The sequence below is a fragment of the Chiloscyllium punctatum genome, chromosome 49 (genome assembly GCF_047496795.1).
Source record: "Chiloscyllium punctatum isolate Juve2018m chromosome 49, sChiPun1.3, whole genome shotgun sequence".
NCBI lineage: Eukaryota > Metazoa > Chordata > Chondrichthyes > Orectolobiformes > Hemiscylliidae > Chiloscyllium > Chiloscyllium punctatum.
In genome coordinates, this window is record NC_092787.1 from 56,669,756 (window position 1) to 56,690,123 (window position 20,368).

The window sequence follows — 20,368 nt, forward strand, 5'->3', positions numbered from 1 at the left end:
GCACTCGATGTGGCCTCCTCTACATTGGGGAAACAGGCTGCCTACTTGCGGAAAGTTTCAGTGAACACCTCTGGGACACCCGCACCAACCAACCCAACTGCCCTGTAGCTGAACACTTTAACTCCCCCTCCCACTCTGCCAAGAACATGCAGGTCCTTGGCCTCCTCCATCACCAGACCATGGCAACATGACGCCTGGAGGAAGAGCGCCTCATCTTCCGCCTAGGAACTCTCCAACCACAAGGGATGAATGCAGATTTCTCCAGCTTCCTCATTTCCCCTCCCCCCACCGAGTCCCAACCCTCGGACTCAGCACCACCTTCTTGACCTTCTTCTTCTTCCCGACGTCTCCGCCCCCACCCCCACTCCAGCCTATCACCCTCACCTTGACCACCTTCCACCTATCACATTCCCAAAGCCCCTCCCCCACGTCCCTCCTCCCTACCTTTTATCTTAGCCTGCTTGGCACACCTTCCTCATTCCTGAAGAAGGGCTTATGCCCGAAACGTCAATTCTCCTGCTCCTTGGATGCTGCCTGACCTGCTGCACTTTTCCAGCAACACATTTTTCAGCTCTGAGCTCCACCATCTGCAGTCCTCACTTATTCCCATTGCAATTATGATGCCTGACATTGCAATCTGCTCCAGTGATAGCTCTGTGTCCTTTATAAAAAATACGTACCATTTCATCTGATTAGTTTTGTACACAGAAATGGGTGATACACATTTTTTAAGAAAATTAATCAAACTTGTACTTATGTTACATTCCATGACAGCAGAATATCTTAGAGTACTTTACAGCCAATTAAGTACTTTTAAGTATTGTTGCTATTGTAATGCGGTAATGGCAATTTTCTCACAGCAAATTTTACCAACGCTAATGTCACAGTGACCAATTACTCTGTCATTAATAATATTGTTAGAAGGATAAATAGTGTCAAAGCAGTGTCATGGAATCTTTAATGTTCACCTGAGACAACGGACCTGGCCTGAATTTATGGTGTCATCTGAAAAACCCCACCTCTGGCAGTGCAGTATTCCTTAGAACTGCCAGTGGAGTTTCAGCCCAGGATTTTGTTGTCATTTAAAATGGGACTTGAGCCTATAAACATGATTCTGAAGTGCATGTGTTACACATTGAACCTGGCTGAAATAGCAGACTGATAAATATAGATATATAAATTTGACTAATATAATCATAAAGCTGATTTATTGAGAATTTCCCTCCTTCAGCGCCAGAATTTTTCAAGTTATCACCATTGATAAAATTTGAGATTAAAAATTGACAGTGTGTGATTTTGTTTAATATCTGAAACAAGCTTTGTTGTCAATAACTGAGGAGTTAACGCACTGAGTAGTCACTTGATAATTCATTCGTGACCAGAGAGTGATGATTACTGGGTCATTCACTTTCCCTCTCTGTCAGTTGCCTGAACACCTCTGACGATAGAGCCAGAGAGCCGTAATTGGAGCTTTAACAAAAGAAATCTGAAGTCTGTCATCCCTGCAGCAGCCAGCAGCAGGCAGCTCGTTTCAAACCCTCTCCTGAGTTTATACTCCTTTTTGAGATTAGATTCTAGAAGACTCAGTAACTGATTGGTCTTACAACTTTTTACGTGGAATGAGAATTCTCCCTATGAGCTGAGTCACTGCGGGTGGAGGGGGGAAGGGGTGGTGAGGAGGTGGGGGGTGGCTTTGGAAGCCTTAAAGTGACTTCATCCTTCACCATAAATGGTATGTTAAAACAATTTTCCAAAAAAGCAGCACCACAGAGTGGCTGCAGCTTTAATTCATCACTTTTAAAGTCAGCCTAAAGGCATCTCATTACAGGGATGATGCCAAAGTTCATTGGTCTCAGAGATGCTATATAAACGGAGAGCATGCTTGCTTGGCTGACTAACCACAGTCTGCTATTTGAGAAAAGGTGTGTGTGTGTGTGTATGTATGTGTGTGTGTGTGTGTGTGTGTGTGTGAGTGTGGGGTGAAATTGCTTTGTTCCTGAGCAGCTACCTAGGACTTTGTGCAGGCTGTTTCTTCAATGTGTACACATAGGCTGCAAAAGAAATCTTGAAGAGCAAGTTTCAAAGCGATAAAGGAGCTGAATTTTAAAGTCTGGTCACAATAGAAACTGAATGGTTCACATCAGTGCAACTTAAGGTAAGAAAACTGTTTTATAGAATCTGCTGTGAACTCTTCATGTCTATGCAATATATTTCATTATAGCTTCAAATAATGACTTTAATCGGAAACCACATTATTGATATTTTGTGTTTTAAGTCCATCTAGTCTTTGTCTGCAAGTTAGGATAATGCTGATGGTGCAGTAATTTTCAAAAAGGAAATGCACTAATTCTCTTTTCTCTCTCTCTATTGAATTGCAAATATTTTCTATGTGGGAACGTTCGTATTGTCATTAGATGAAGAATACCCACAGGGTTTGTGAGCGAAAATAACAGAAGCTGTGAAAAGAAATCTTTCATATATATTGAACAAAGTGGGAGATAGAGTTAAGCACCTTTTGTGCTTATACTCAGCCGATCTCAGCAATACACAGACTTCATGGCTCAAACCATGTTGGAGCTTGATATTCAGTTCTCTCTTCAAAGGAATGAATAGATTTATTAACAGTTTAAAAACGACAATGTTAAAATAGTTGCTCATGCCAGACAGCTCACAAAGGCAGCTTGCTTCTGGTCAAAATGATTTGCACAATTCACTGCTCCAGTGGAAGACAGATTTATTGTCTAGAAGTAAATCCATGTGTGGCAAAGCTGATATGGAATCCCCCTTTGTTTTTATTGCTGTAACAGCAGCCATACCACTAAATTAAAGGTCTAAGCCCACTGCTCAGATTACAAAGGTGGTAGTGATCGCCAGTGATTTTTTTTTGTGTGTCTGGCAAAACAAGGAGACAAGTATATATTGATCACTGGCATTTCTGAATATCACAGGGCTCCTCAACTCAGACCTCTTGTAATGGTTGAAAGCTTCATTTAAACCCAAATTGCTTCATATCACAGTTTTGTGACTCTGTGCAGAATCTTTCAGCCTTCTCAAATCTTCCAACTGTCTCTCTACCTTGGGTAAGGATGCTGATTGGTGCTAAGCTCTAGTTCCAGGGCAGTTGTTTTACCTGTCTCAGACAGCCATTTCTGAGTCTGGACTCTGAGTGCAGCCCAACCCATGAGCGAAAAAAAAAACCAAGTGTTTGACTGCGATTGTATCATCACATTTGGGTGCTTTGCCCCAGGCTGTATAAAATAAAATAACATGAGCAGTAGACAGCCTGGCTGATGGCTTGAAGACACCAAGATCAATGATAGCACACCCTCCTGCCTCTCTGGATGGCATCAGTTCATGAATTCAATCTAATTTGCAAACTTCTCAATCTTCTGTGAATTTTTTGTTTTCCTTTGCATATTTACCTTTGTAATTCATTCTCCTTATATGTGTTCATTTGATTTCACCTATAAATAAAACTGTTGCACTCGAACCTTTTACCAATGGTCCTGCTTCACATGGAAAATAGGACATTGGCATTGAGTTGGCAACAAACTATCCCATAAAGCTGGGGAACGATGGACAGTCTGTGTCTGGAATCCTAAACAAAGGGAATTTCAATTTTTGACAGGACATTCTGGGAAGTAACAAGAGGCAAAGTAGTGACTCAAGCTGAAAGGGGGGCCATTGGAAAGGAAGGTCATTAGTGGATATCACTACACACCTCCTGGTGGTCAGTTTAGGAGTGGCTAATTGGCAGCTCACTGATCTATCCTCATGGTTGACTGACGATGAGTTGAGGAGAACAAGTAACAATAATGGAGTAAGGAAAACAAAAGATGGTTTTGTGCTTTCTGACAAAGGTGTCTCCTACCCAGGTGTTGCTGTGGCAATTTATGATAAATTTTTCAGCATCTCTTTCAAAATTCTCTTCTAACAGAGGCTAGCTATTTCTTAGGAACTGACATTTAGATAAGTGTGTTAGGATGCTATAAGAATGGTAGGTCTGCCTCGTATTGGGAAATTTGAAGTGACTTTTTTTTAAATGGATTTGTTTGCATGAGATGGAAATTTCAAGACTACTGCATTTGTTAAAAGCATACAGTTAATTCTGCTTTATTTGAAATCATTTGTCTCAAAATCGTGCTGTGTGATTAGTCATGAATGAATGCGTTTATATGGAATATAATTGTCGATATTTTAACAACTGGTTTAACGGTTTTGCAATAAGTACTTTAAACATGTCAACAACAGTATTCAGCTAATTGCATAAGATAATGGCCAAAATAATTTGATATTTGTTGTTAATATCACATAGCATTGTTTGAAGCATTTGTGCTTTAAACAGAATTGATCTGATTTGAATGTCCTAATAGTTGGCCATTGACAGACAACTGAGCTTCAATATTCCTGAAATTTTCAGGAAGAATAACTCAACTGGAAAAACTTTCACTGGATTATGTTCAATTCTTCTACAGCACAAGGATAATCAGTTTCAGGAATTCCTGAAGCAGAGCCGCAAGTTAAAAAAGTAACAGTTTTGTGAACAGTACTTCAATTAAATGTTGCCGTAGTCCTACCTGACCCTAGACCTGCTCTCTCATTAGAGACAGAGAAAGAGAGAGAGAGAAAGATGACTGGTGGTAGCTTAACCTGAGGTCACCAGACCTCAGGAGAGTGAAGAGGTTGAGAAGGCAAGTCATTCATAGTAACCTCAGTCGGTACAGGAATTAAAACCACACTATCAGCGTCTCTTGGCATCACAAACTAGCCATCAAGCCAACTAAGCAAATGCATTCAGATTAAATTTCTTTTGGTTGCTATTTTACATGTATTCCATTGGCCAGATGCCTTTGTTAAAATAGCTTACAAAACCTAAAATATATTATTTTTAAAAAGAGTATTAATAATGATCACAGGAACATATCAAACAGAATTAGCACTCAGTTGGATATGGAGATATTAGGAGAGGTGATGAAAACTTGGATCGAAAAGGGAGCACTTTAGGGTAGAGGAAACAGATGGCAAAGCAGAAAGACTTATAAGAGAATTCAAGAGCCAGTTAAAGCACCTCCATCTGTGGAGCAATTTGAAATGGGCATGAATCAGAGGAAGGAACTGGAGGGGCACAGCTATCTCAAAGAGGTTGTCATGTTTGCGGAGGTTATGGAGATAGAGAGAGTTAAGGTTTGAGAGCAAATGAAACATGTTCCCCCAACAAGCTTGTCTCAGGTGTCACATAAACAGTTACCTCAAGCAGGATCGACTGCAAGCTAAAGCTTTCCTAGCCATGCTTCTTCTGCAGGCGAGATTTTCACTTTGGAGGTGGGAAACAGAAGCCAAAATTATTTCTACATCCTGTACCTGCCCCTGGGGAGTGACAAGGGTGCAACCTATTAAAATTTTGATTGGCCGTCTATTGGCATCAACATGAAGGAACCCTCCCAGCAACACTCATTTCAAAATTCTATTGACGTAATTTGAGGTCATCCAGTGACATGTAATGAATGAAATCCGAACCCCTTGTATTTTTGTCACAGTTCTAATTAACATTAAAGAATAAGAAAAACTGCGAAAACAAAGCAACAAACTTAATTAGAAATGCGAAGAAAGAGGACATCTTAAATAAAGCATCACAAAAGAAATGTGTGTCTTCATGAATACAGCTGTACATTTAGTACCAAGGACAGAGAGATTGCTTGTTTCACAGTTCTAGGAAAGTGAGAGTCTGGGCCAGAATTCTGAGTCAATCTTCATTTGATAAATTTGCCTGAGAGCTTGGCTTATTTCAAGTTCAGATTCACATTGATATGAAGCCACGCTTTACAAAGAGAGATGAATTTTAGATTTACTGGCTGCAAACTTCTAAAGATGCATTCTGGTGACTTGGAATCAGAACCAAAGATGGCTGGATGTGTATGCTTCACTCTGCCTTCTGTATTCCAACAGCATTGAAATGGAAACAACCTGTCTACAAAGCTGCAGCAAGAATAATTGCCTGCAGGAGTTTTTTTTTTCATTCATTCATGGGATGTGGGCGTCGCTGCCTGGCCAGTGTTTACTGCTTGTCCCTAGTTGCCCTTGAGAAGGTGGTAGTGAGTTGCCTCCTTGAACTACTGCGGTCCACGTGCTATAGGTGGACCTTATTTGCCCTGAGGGAGGGAATTCCAGGATTTTAACTTTGTAAATAGGACCATTTCCAATAATATCTCCAAAGCATCAGGGCAAACACTTGGGTATTTAACGTGGGGGCAGACAAACCATTAGATGTAATCACTTGGTCAATGGGGAGCTATGAAAGTAATATTCTGGGACAGAATCTCGTTGTGTAAACCAGGCAACTGGAATACATTAGTCTTGACCAAATCTTGATCAGTGGTTAGTTGGAGATAGAAGGTCTCATGACAAGCCAACTAGCCCTTGGCATGTTTAACGAGCTGTTTTCATCTAGAACAGAACACTAAATCTCACTTTTATGAAGCTTTCTTATTGGAAAAGCACAGTCCACTTGCATTTCTTTGTTTTGGAGTATGGGCTAATTTTAAGCGGCTTCATTGAAGATAATAGTTTACCACAGGCTTGCGATTCTTTCTGCAGTGTCCAGTTGCTATTAGCTTGAATATGGTCAAGAGAAATTAATGTTTCAAAATTAAGGAGTGATCTTTTACGACATTAACCATGACTGTTCTAATCACCATTTGAACAGAAGTGTCTGGCTAGGGGAGACAGAATGCTAAAGAATCATTTTGTTGACCTGAAATAGAATACATTCCCCAGTGCTAACCTGCTTCTAAAGTTCCCTTTGCATTTATGTTCCATAAGTAATCACTCCTGTCCCTTTCACATACCCCTGTTCCTGCTCTTTTGCTTGACGCTCTTATCCTAAATATCCTAGGACAACATCTCATACAATCTGTTCTGTATCCCCTATTCTCCATCCTGGGGAGATTGTTATTTCTGCTGTCTATCCCCCACATCCCTCTCACGAGGCTATTTTGGATGGAAGTTACCTCCGAAGAAAGAAATGCACAATCCTTATTAGCCCAGCTGCTTTGGCTGTTGCTGCCACCATGCATTCCAGCTGTGTCACAAAACCCACCCACTCCACTCCCAAGGCAATTCAAACCACTGTTGTGTGCTTCAGCATAAACCACTTCCTGGCTTTGATTGCCGAATCCCTCATTTCAGACAACAGTCCACCTTTCACATTGACAGTCAGTCCATTGAATTCAGTGTCCAGCTGCACCCATGCTTAGAGATGAAATTTAATATCACAGCCAGTCATTTTTGAAAGACATTGTAGACTGGAACTGAATCACAATCATTATATACTTACTCATTTTGTATGCACTTACCTCTGATCCACAATGTGTTCCAGCTTCCTGCTGTATCACAAATGTGTATCCTCAATGAATAATTACAAACTGAATACAATTTAGCTTCCAAATAATAAACCACATCCCTCAGTGCTGCTCCTGGTTTCTGGCTGTACTGTGTGCTGCAGCAGAGAATGGAACTGTGCGATGGGCAGCAGAGAGTGCAGACAAGGAGAGGTTGTAATGTCTAACCAGCAATGAATGTGGAGAGGGAGATAGTTTGGCGTATGGACTGAAATGAGGAGGTATGGTGCCTGAATGAATATGAACACAATAAGAAGGCCCGCAGGTGTCTGGCAGCATACATTTGGAGATGGACTGGGATTGATGTGATATACATGAATATTTAACATTCTATATCTTCAACTGTTTGACGTTACGCACACTATGACACAAGCCATGATGTTTTATCCCAAGACATTGTCAATAGAACATATCAGGTCAGTTCTTTTTACGTAACTGCACAGTAACAGAGTCATTCAGCCATAGAGGTTTACAGCACAGAAACAGGCCATTTGGCCCAACTCGTCCATGTCGACCAAGTTTTCCAAATCTGAACCAAGCCCATTTACCTCCATTTAGCCCATATCTCTCTAAACCTTACTATCCATCTACCTGTCCAAATGGTTTTTAAATGCTGTAATTGTACTCACCTCCACCACTTTTTCTGGTAGGTCATTCCATTTACGCATCACCCTCTGTGTGAAGAAATTCCCTCTCAGATACTACTTAAATCTTTCCCCTCTCACCTTAAACCTATACCCTCTAGTTGTGGACTCCCCCACTATGGGGAAAAGACCTTGACTATTCGCCAGATCTATGCCCCCTCATGATTTTATAAATCTCTTTAAGATCACCCCTCAGCCTCCAAAGCTCCAGGGAAATAAGTCCCAGCCTGTTCAGCCTGTCCTTATTACTCAAGCCCTCCGGTCTTGGTAACAAGCTTGTAAATCTTTTTGGCACCCTTTCCAGTTTAATAACATCTTTCCTATAGCAGGGTGACCAGAATTGTATGCAGTATTCCAAATACAATTTGCCTTACAAATGTTTTGTACACTTTTAACATGACGCCCCAACTCCTGTACTTAATGCTCTGACTGAAGAAGGCAAGGATGCCAAATGCTTTCCTTATCACCCTGTCTATCTATGACACCTCTTTCAAGGAATTATATACCTGCACCTCTAGGTGTCTCTGTTTGACAACATGCTCCAGAGCCCCACCATTGATTCTGTCAGTTATGCCCTGGTTTGTCTTACCAAAATGCAACATCTCATATTTATCTGCATTGAATTCTATTTGTCATTCCTTGGCCTACTGGCCCAATTGATCAAGATCCCATTGTACTCTTTGATGTTCTTCTTCACTATCCACTATCGCACCAATTTTAGTGTCATCCGCAACCTTACTAACCATGCCTCCTATATTCTCATCCAAAACATTCATATAAATAATGAACAACCATGGACCCAGCACAGATCTTTGCGCACACAGCAGGTTGCCATTGTACACCTTATTTTCAAATTGAAAGCCTACGTATTGTTTTATCCATCATTTTCATTTGATTGATAAATTTTGTGACAAACAGAAGAAAATGACAGGAGTGAGCATTCTAACACTGACAGAATGAGGCAGATGAAAATTGCTCAAGCCAGTTGGCAGTATGAGAGAGGCAGATACCAATCTGAAATTGGGAGAGAGGGATTCGATGGCCGTACCCTATAGTAGTGTTGACATATGAGAAACCTGTCAGCATCAGAAAGTAATTTACCGGTTGAATTGCAAGTGCAAACGAGAACAGGAGGAAGTGTGTCATTTCTGACAGATATATAGATACTGGTCCCTCACAGTGCCAGAGACTCAGGTTCAATTCCCTCCTCGGGCAACTGTCTGTGTGGAGTTTGCACATTCTCCCTGTGTCTGCGTGGGTTTTCTCCGGGTGCTCCGGTTTCCTCCCACAATTCAAAGATGTGTAGATCAGGTGAATTGGCCATGCTAAATTGCCCGTAGTGTTAGGTGAATTAGTCAGGGGTGAACGTAGGGGAACGGGTCTGGGTGGGTTGCTCTTCGGAGGGTCGGTGTGGACTTGTTGGGCTGTAGGGCCTGATTCCACACTGTAGGGAATCTAATCTAATCATAACTTTAAAATGACCAACTTCAACATCTGAGAGGATTGGTAGACTTTGAGAGTAACCTACAATTTCTTCACACGATGTGAGAGGAAGTCCTTGTCTATGTTGCCATTGCCTACAACGGTGCAAATGTAGGCAATGAAAAGCTCCTGCTCCAAGATGTTTTTCTACTCACTGGGCAGAAAGATTCGGATTCCATAGTCCAGCCCATGCCCTCTACCTAGAACTTCCATCGCCTTCAAATTCAGGCCCTATACAGATGCACCTGTTGTTGTGTGTATTTAAGGGGACTTGGCCATAGGTCCTTAAGAAATGTATTCACAAATCTTATTTGTGTTTTGCTGGTGGTAACTATGCCCTAGAACACTCTCACCTGGCAAGAAGTAGGATAAAGCTTGACGGGTGGAAGTTAGCCCAAAGGGGGGAGGCAGCTGGAAGTGGAGTGAGAAGGTGCGGGGAAGTGCAGTCAGATGTCAGGTGTGGTACACAGTTTAATGCAGAGCCACACATCTCCTCTTGGCTCTGTATTCAGGTAAGTAAACAATGCTGTGGTCATCTGTTTATTCTTTCAAAGTCTCCAGTGATCCCTTTAAAAGATATTAGTTTGATACTTTCTGAATGAGCAAATTGCAGACAACGTACTCTGTGTGTGGAGTATTCAATCATGTTCAAATTTGACAAAGAAGCATGGTGTCCTTATTTGTAGAGAACGTGATACCTATCTCAGCCAATGACACTTTATGTCTACAGGGCCTTCAAACTGAAATAACATGCTTCCCATCAAGACAATAAGGACCCTTTACTGCTATTATATCTCTTCAAAATGGGCAAAATGTAATCACATTTCTTGATCTTTAGGACCTTTGGAAACAGGGAATAGCAAAATCTCTTAAAATAATAAGAGTTAGAAGGAAATGACTCAGCTCATCAACCTTCCCTTTGTTAGATTTGTGGAGTACTCCGTTGGTCCCTAAATCCCTGCAATTCTCTTTTCTTTCAAATATATATTCAGAAGTTTTGAAATTTGTTCTTGATTCTGAATACATCACCATATTAGAAAGTGCATTCAAATTCCTCAGCCAGTAGAAACAGTTTATCTTCATTTCCTCTATCTAAATTGTCATGATTTTTAACACTTCTTTCCAATCTTCTCATAGCTTTCCCTGTTCTAAGGAAAGCAAACCCCAGCTTCTCCTGTCTATCCATGTATATATGATGCCTCATTCTGGAACCCTTCTCGTACATCATTTCATACCCTCTCCAAAACTTTACAATCTTTCCAAAACCAAGATGGCAAAACTTTAGCACAATACCCCAGCTGAGGTCAAACTATATTATTATAGGTTTAGCAAAGGTTCTTGGCATTTGTACCATATGCCCTATAAAGTCCATAATCCCATTGCTTTATTAACTGCTTTGTTAACTTGCCCTACAACTTGCAAATACTCTTGGGTTTCTGTCCCCATTTATTCACTTCAAAAGGGAAATTAAAAAATAATCGAAATATATTGTCTCATTTTCCTTGCCAAAACAAATCACCTTGCACCATTTCTGTGCTATATTTCCACCGACAAGTATTGGGTCACTTCACCAATCAATCTGTGGGTTATTTTTGGAGTCTAGTATTCGGCACTTATCTGTTGACTACATTATAGAAGTTATTTCATCTACTTTTGTTGAAAATGTGCCTGTTATACCAAAGTCATAGAAATAATAATCACAGTGTTCATGACTTTTTTTTCAATATTGCTGAAAAGGAGAGGTAGAATTTTTTTTTAACCTGGCACTCATAAGGACTGAAATGCAAGAAAGCCAAATTCAAACTGAACAACTTGACAGGTGTTGGCTAGGATGTTGCCATGGGAATTCAACAGGGATCAGCTGTTCCCAAGGCCCTTCCTCACTGAAAAAGGCGCAACATTTGGATGTATGTGTGAAGATTTTCCGAGTGAACAACAGTTATTTAATAATTCTGACTGTGCTAAGATTTATATTAATATTATCTGTCAAACCTACAAAGTGATTATTTGTACATGTGAACTGATTTATTTGTTTGCAATATTATCTATAATCCTCTGTAAGCAAAAGAATATATCCAAACACTGTACCTTGTTTTAATGTGTAACATTCTATGGCGATGCCAATCCCTGGTGCGTTACTATTGCAATATCCTCATCAATTATATTCACATTTCTGGTTTGTATTTAGTTAGTTAACTAAGATTTACAGTTACCACTTCCTGCTGCATCTTCATGCTAACCACAATCCAAACAATCAGCACTTTGTTGTTCCCTTCCTGAGTGTGGTTTTGCTGAATATCAATTCTGATGAGGGCAAGCTTAAAAAATTCGACTTCATGTTTCTTTTTAGCAAAGTTTATGTTCTATACATCATGCAATTATTTCTCCAGTAACTAGAAAAAAATTGTATCTTCAAATTTCAGACTAAATCAATTGATGTTTTCATAAGAATTACATGATATGAAAAAGAAATAAAAACAGGAAACTCATTGGAACAAATCTATTTCTGGAAACAACAAACATTTGGGACAATCCACAAAAATTCTGAAATAACTTCTTTAGGATGGCACAGTGGCTCAGTGGTTTGCTCTGCTGTCTCACAATGCCTGGGACCAGGGTTTAATTCCAGTCTTGAGTTGAAAAATGTTGTGCTGGAAAAACACAGCAGGCCAGGCAGCATCCGAGGAGCAGGAGAATCGACATTTCGGGCAGAAGCAGTCTGCAGTCCTCACTGTCTCCTTTAATTCCAGCCTTGGACAACTGTCTGTGTGGAGATTGCACATTCTCCCTGTGTTTGGGTGGGTTTCCTCCAGGTGCTCCGGCTTCCTCCCACAGTCCAAAGGTTTTCTGGGTTAGGTGGATTGGCCATGCTAAACTGTTCATAGTGTCCAGGGATGTGCAGGCTACGTGGATTAGCCATGGGAAATGCAGGGTTGCAGGGATGGAGGATTGGGTGTAAGTGGGATGCTATTCTGAGGTTTGATGTGGACTCGATGGGCCAAATAGCCTCCTTCCACGCAGTAGGGATTCAATGATTCTAGTCTGGATAATTGCAAGAATTTGTGGTTTTGTGTAAATACGTAAGTGAGAATAATATGCATACTTAGTACAAAGTTCAGGCATTACATATAGACAACCAAACCTGAACCACAAAAGAGGGTGAGCTAGTAGCTGCTTGCACCATTCACACTAAGCTTACAAAACTTCTTATCAAAGAAGAAATCTTACACTTAGTCTGTGGCTTTGAAAAAAATTGCTAATTCTTTTCTAACAATCAAAAGAATAATGGGATGTACTAAAGGGTGCTATTTCTTTGTGGAGAATTATTAACATGATCAGTCACAAAACAAAAACAGGTTGGAATTTTTGTGTCAATTCAGTAAGTGGTTCTGCTGGTGAAAATAAACTGGTTTTGCATTACTCTCAGAACAGCAAACTGCTTTTAATAACTGATCTCTCTTGACCGTGTGCAATTTATTTACAGACAATGGCTTGTGCAGGGATGAGTTTGCTCCCCAACTAACTCACAGATACTCTCCAAACACAATTTGTACATTTTCTTCATTTCCGTCAAACACAAAGAGAAAATGACTTATTTAATAATGTCACTAATGGTTACCTTGAAAGTATTTGCAACACTTGGTGCAGTTATAGATTTGTATGAAAATTGATCCAGAAATGTTACAAGACAAAGCAAGTTGGGGCTCTGCCTCTGTCAGGCTGGTTACATATTCTGGTCAGATTTTCCAAGGTGCCATATGTATTCGAACAAACTGAAAGCAGAATGATGTATTTTTAAAAAGTAGGGCACTGTGACAATTACACGCAAAAGCTCAGCTCAAGGGCTCCTGTCTGTCACAGCTGCAAAGCAATGAGCAAGTGGAACAATGGCAGGTATATTGTTGGGGCTGAGGGAATGAAGAAGCTGCAAATAATTGCAATGACAATCGTTCCCTGCGGCCATTACACTATCAGCTGTAGGAACTGAATGTTAATGCTGACTGCATTGTGCAGAATTGTAATAGAGTCCAGCTGCATCAAAATACCACATTCTATTTCATCCGCTTAAAACCAGTGCACTCCCCTTCGAAGAGTCATGTTGCTGCCGTCATAGTGACAGAGTTAATTAATTAAATTGTTCTTAAAGTGTGTAGTGAAAGAAATTTAATTCTCGGCACCAATTAATTATTTAAAATCTAGTCATGCCCAATCAGCTTTTTGCCATCTGTTGGATTTGATATCCACAATATTGAATCTAATTAATAACAGTTAACATTAAACTAAAGATATCCAGTTTTTTTTTCCATGCATGTTGGATTAACAATTGTTTAAAGTATTCCTTTAGTGGCTCACCAGATTTATCCAGTGGCTAGCTCATCTATAAAACTGTATAACTCCTAACCCTGGTTCTTGGATCCCTACATTAGTTAATCTCAACCAGAGCAACAATGGAGGTGCAATTGAAACAGGAAGAGAAATATACAATTCCATAGTGAAGATGTGTCATGAGATATGTTTCGTTTCAGGCAGTGTCTTTGCTTCAGAACCAATAAAACAAGGCTGATGAGCATATTAATACAATCATAAGAAAATGAGAAAAAAATTATATATGACAAATCTAGCACTGTGAGAGCATTTTTTTTAGATTAGATTACTTACAGTGTGGAAGCAGGCCCTTCGGCACAACAAGTCCACACCGACCCGCAACCCACCCATTCCCCTACATTTACCCCTTCACCTAACACTACGGGCAATTTAGCATGGCCAATTCACCTAAGCTGCATATTTTTGGACTGTGGGAAGAAACCGGAGCACCCGGAGGAAACCCATGCAGACACAGGGAGAATGTGCAAACTCCACACAGTAGTCACCTGAGGCAGAAATTGAACCCGGGTCTCTGCCGCTGTGAGGCAGCAGTGCTAACCACTGTGCCGCTCACTTTTAACTTCATTCTCAGGATATGACATTGCGAACAAAATCAACATTACTTGTCCATTCTTGTTCACCCTTGAAATGGTTATTTCTTCTTTAACCACTGCAGTCCATCTGATGAATTATTTCCATTGCACAGTTACATAGGAATCTTTACTCCAGCAGTGGTGGAGCACTGGGGATGTGTTTGAAGATTAACTTGGACATAGTGCCATTTAATTAACTGCTGCCCTTGTCCTTCTGGATGGTGAAGGTAGTGGGTTTGGGAAATGATGAGTAACAGATCAGCTCAAGCAAGTAATGCAGACAAGCAAAGTGTGTTGGAAGCAGGAAGGAATCTGCTGTGAATGGCCTCGAGATCCTGTGTCTGGGAAGGAAAAGTGGGTCAGGATGCCAGATCTAGATTGTTATCATGTAAACCCTGCTCAGAATGAATATATGTGTGGCCCTTAAATAAAGCCATGGAGAAAGATGCATGTGATAATCTCTCTATGCCCACACCGCGAAGGGAAAAGTGCTCTCTGAGAACTCCTGTTAAATTCAGAAATATGTCTAGATCAAGCTCAAGCTTGTCTTTTGCCTCTAGGTCTATGCCCATGCAAAGTGGACCAATGTTTTTAAGAAAGGAAGGGTAAGAGAACAAAAGAGCGAAGGCTCACTGGAGAAAAAAAATGAGGAATATTTTATTTTATCTCACTAATTGATATCTGTAATTGTCAAGCAAACTATGCTCATAAAACTCGATGTAGTATTGTGTTTTGGGGGGCATTTAAGGTTGTTGATGCAGTGAATTCGGAAGTGAAAAGGGAAGAGAGGAAATCAAAACAGCACTCCCCTTATCTCTATATGTCTTATTGAAGTTACATCAATCAGCTCATGAAGACAAGTGTGACATATTACTGTCACAGGTCATGATGATAAACCTGAATGTACTGCTTACAGCATCACAGGTGAACTAACAGAAAGCTCACACATTCAAGACATTCACATCTAATTGCCTTTGATCATTGAAAGCTAATACGTTAATAGAGTAAGGATTTTTCTTTGAGTAGCAAAAAAGGATTATTTTTCCTTTAAATAGTTCATTTTCAGAAATAATCTTCAGGATAATAATTACCTGGTTCATTAATTCAGAATGATACATCAAGTGAAAGAAGTAAATGCATTCCACAGTGTATTTGAAAACCAATTTGCTTCAGTTTAATTATGATTGCAATTTCAGCTGGATTGCTCAGGCTCTGAGTTTTAATCATTGCTGACTCCAGTACATCTTGGGAAATGACAACACTTCATCTCAAGGTGATTTTACACCAAATTCAAGTTTTGCACTCTGGACACACAAGTACTCAATCTCTAAATAATCTGGATCAGTCCATGATCTCCCAGCCATTAACATTCAGTGATTAAAGAATGTACAAAATCTGCAGAAATGTTATCTCCACATCCATTGTCCCTGCCCAAAGAAAGTGGCCACTCATGTATTTGCATTCCTTTCCCACAACAGTTCAATACTGAATTCCCCTGTCATATCGGTGCAATTAGTTCATAGAGAACAAAGCTGGAAGTATAACTTTCTCAAAAGCAGACCCAGCACCTTCAGTAATTGGTTTACCAGCAACGGATCTGTTTCTCCCTTCTTAGTTGCACTCCTACTTCATTAGTAAAAAGTAAAGGTTAAGCCGCCAAAGTCCTACTAGATCATGGGCTTGCTCATTCATTCAGGAAAGATGACTGGTAGTCATCTAATCTGAGGGTCACCACACCTCAGGTAAGGGGAGAGTTGAAAAGGAGAATACTACATGTTATCTGAGCTGATGCAGGAATTGAACCCATACTATTGTTGTTGTTCTGTGTTGCTGTCCATCCAACTGAGCTAGCAAGAGACACATGCTGCCACTTCCAGGAAAGGCCAGCTGAACTATAAACCACTCTGGCCACCAGCAAGCTTTCGTCTGGAATCCGACCTGTGGTGACATAAATTCCATCTAATGAGAACTGCCTGTCAATCAAAAGCTGGCAGTCCTTGTGCTGAGTAATGTCACAGAGAAGGCTATGCTGCTGCTAAAACCATGGCCTCCCACCCCTTCTCCACCAGCCCTAGAATCACAGAATCATGAAGAAAGCAGGAGAAGGGTAAGTGATGTGGGGGTGGAATGGGGAGAGGAAGGCAGGAAAGCCAAAAACAGGGGCAGAGGTCATAGAGTCAGAGTATTTTCAGCATGGACAAAGGTCCTTTGGCCTATTGTGTCCGTGCCAGTCATTAAGCATTCATCTATTTTACTCCCATTTTCCAGCACATGGCTGGAGCCTCGTATGTTGTGGTATTTCAAGTGCTCATCTAAAAATGTCTTGAATGCCTTGATGCTTCCAGCCTCTGCCAACCTTTTAAGGACTCACCACACTCCAATGAAAAACATTTCCTCAAATCACCCCTAAATTTCCTACTCCTTTCCTTAAAATCCATACTTATTGACCCCTCCACTAAAGGGAAAATTTCTCTTCAGCTATTTTCTGTCCATAATGACTTTATACATGTCAATCAGCCTTCTGGCTGTAACTCCTAAAGGATACCACAATGTTCAGTCTCACAATTAGGAAGTGACCATCTTTGATTGAGGGAACTACCCTCTCACCCCCAGCTGGAAATCCACCTGCACAGGTTGAGCTGTTGGGCACACGCCCAGGTGACAAGCTTGCTCACATTGAGATAAATCCCAGCAGTGGACAAATTGAGAACATCAATTGGCATTGGGTCAGAAAGCTAGACAATGGGCCTTCCAGCACAGAATGTAATTTAGGAGGAGATGTGAAGGGTTTGGGTATGTCCCACACACCCACCTCTAAGTTAATCACCTGCAAAGCCAAAAATTCTATCCAATGTTTCGGGTCAATGATAACTGAGAAAAGTTAGAGAAGATAAGAGGTTTTAAAACAAAGACAGAAGCAGGGTAAGGGACAATGAATCACAAAAGTGATGGTACTGTTGCCCAGCAGTTTCTGTTTCCACTTTAGATTTTCAGCATCTGCAGGAAATTGCTTTGGATTAGTCGGAGTCATTTATTGATTTCTGCTAAGGATCACATTGACTATTTGCAGACACAGCCTCTTGTCTCTTGACAGAGATGAGGCAAGAAGAAATTTCCATACGTATATTTTGGCATGAAACTATAGCTAAAATCCCTTCAATAAACAGTAAACTGAAAGTCTATCTTTGGCTCTGAAGGAAGATAACAGTGTAACAGGTCTATAATGCTTGTAGATTCTCACGAACAGATGTGGTCGATCTCTTGTTAGGAGTATAAGGAAGGAGGAAGTGGCTGACATCAATATTTAATAATAAATCTCTCTGAGATGATGAAGATTGAAGGTTGACAATAAGGACAGTATTCCACAATGACATTGCTTTTATGTTTGCATCCTGCCCTTGTGATCTCAAAGAAATTTCATTTTCGTTCTGTAAATTTCTCACAAATCTTTTGTTAATTGATGAACCAGAGCAAAGTATTTTTAGGTGTAAATCATTCTATGTAGATTATTATTTATTTTGACCCTTTGAAGTTTTCTTTGGTTTACATCATTAAGTGTACATCTGTTTCAGAATAATTTGAGTTTATTGCAACAGTGAGTAAGCTGAGCTATTTGCTGGAAGCAAAGGTGGCATTTCAAATACTGCAATTATCCTTAATTATACCACTAACGTGTGGAAATTTTTTTCTACAAAATAGCAGGAACATTATTGCTAATCTTTGGCAGGTCTTAACTAGGATCTGTCAATATTTTAGAAAGCATGACCCTTTATGTTTTGTTAGTTACTTAGCAATAATGGAATATTTTGCTGTTGCTGATTTTTCTCGGGGGGTTGGATGGGGTTCTTGTTACAAAGAAGTTTCATTGCTGAAATATAGATTTCATATTAAATTGGTGCAAAGTTAGATTGTATAAGTTATGCAGTTTGGATGAACTGCATGCCTTGTGAGAAACTTCATGCTGTAACTTTGCATGTGTACATAGTTGCATTTCCTACCAAAAGAAATTGAAATAAAACAGGTTTAAGTTTCAAGCAATGTGGTAAAAATGTTGAGAAAATTAATGTAGCTGAAATTAATTTAGTGCCTAAAATCATATAGAGTAATGAAATTTGGATCTCAATACATTTTGTTGGGAATGAGTCGAAAGGTAAATTGAAATAGAGTATAAAATTCGCCAAGTTTGGATCTGGTAACTTGCAACGGTATAAAGGTTAACATATGTATTAAACACATGTGTCAAAAAGCGTGGCACTGGAGAAGCGAAGCAGGTCAGGCAGCATCCAAGGAGCAGGAGAGTCGACGTTTCGGGCGTAAGCTCTTCATCAGGAATGGTTGATGAAGGGCTTATACTCGAAATATCAACTCTCCTGCTGCTCGGATTCTGCCTAACCTGCTGTGCTTTCCCAGTGGCACACTTTATGACTCTGATCTCCAGCATCTGCAGTCCTCACTTTCTTCTACATGTATTAAACTGACAAGAGACTGTCATTGGTTATTAAAATGTAACAAAATATAAGCAATTAATCCATAATTATTCTAAATAGTTTCAAACCAAATATATTTTGTTCGTCTTCTTACAAATAGATGAGGAGCACTGGAAAGGCTGCCTCCTCTTCCCGCTCTCATTTGATTGCAATAGGTTTTCGAAAATTCGGTGACTAATTAACTGTTTATATACTGTGATAATAAAATAAGCAATCAGATAGGTTTTGTGAGATTTAAGAGAAAAGGGCATTGTTTTATTTTACTTAATCCAATCCAAGTGAAATAATGGAAAGAGCTTGGGCATGTGCAAACACATGCTTGAAGTTCTCACTCTTATAAACAGATTACAGAATGGGAGGATAGATTAAGTAATTTAGCATCCAGTAAAATAAATTGACATACTTAAGTCCTTGTTCAAAGTCACCCTGTTTAACACTATTTCGCTTTAATACCTGTAAGTTAATGGGGCATGTAATCTCATGAACTGTTGCAAGATTAATTTTAACATTGTTTCCTGCACAAGCCAATCGGGATTTCTGTCCCTCTATGACCTCCAAGTTCTGGCCTCTCCCCTTTCTCCAACCCACCCACTTATCATTTTCCTCTCCTACACGCCAAGATCCAGACTTAAACCTAAGTTGGAGATGCAATGTCATGTAAGTGAGTCCAAATAGTTCAGAAGTGCTAGGGCTTTTGCAATCCTTTAAAGTTGCTCCTGTTTCACAGCTCTTCGAGCAAACCCTTGCTCACTGTGACCTCTCTCTACAACTGACCATTGACCCAACTATTATCATGATTAACGTGTTACAGTCACCTGACTTGGGTGATGTGAATATAACTGATCACATTCCTATTAGAGTCAAAGTCGCTGGTCCGAGTGATTATCTCTAATCGCTTAACCAGTTGAGTACCCAGGTTCTGATGCTTGACTGATAATATGGGAATTGTCCCATTCATATTCCTGCAAGAGAATTGCTCTTAGTGCACTTTGCGGACAAATAGTCTCCATTCAGATGACTTTGGAATGTCAAAGGTACAGTGATGAAAATGTACAACCATCTTTGGCTGTGATCTCAGCTCACTGGAATGTGATTTACTATCTTTTTGGAGATTTTTTTTTCCAGCTACGAAGACAGAAAAAAAGCAGTTTTATAATGCATGGCTTCATAACAGACTGCAAAATCTTTCCATTGGCAATGTATCTATTAGTTTACTTACGGAATCAATTGAACAATGTGAAATTGTTTAAAAATAAAACAGACCGTCTGTTAGTACTACTCAGGATTTGGAACTTTATAGCTATTTTGGAAATGGGAGAATGCCCACCTCATCAAAATGTTAAAAGGTACGCCTGCACTGTTGGAATAAATTACTGAACATCATATAAATGATGCAGTAG

At 40.0% G+C, this 20,368-nt stretch overlaps 1 protein-coding gene across 23 annotated transcripts in view; it reads left to right on the top strand.

The window, feature by feature from the left end:
• tncb (tenascin Cb) overlaps nt 1–20,368 on the top strand; it is a 366,196-nt gene that overhangs the window by 223,502 nt on the left and 122,326 nt on the right. Inside the window, exon 1 of one of the 23 annotated variants that reach the window (XM_072565494.1) lies at nt 1,749–2,155. The exons of the other annotated variants lie outside the window; for them this stretch is intronic. The gene's annotated coding sequence lies outside the window, so the exon portion shown is untranslated. Of the gene's footprint in view, nt 1–1,748; nt 2,156–20,368 lie in introns of those variants that run through there. 23 annotated transcript variants of the gene reach the window in all.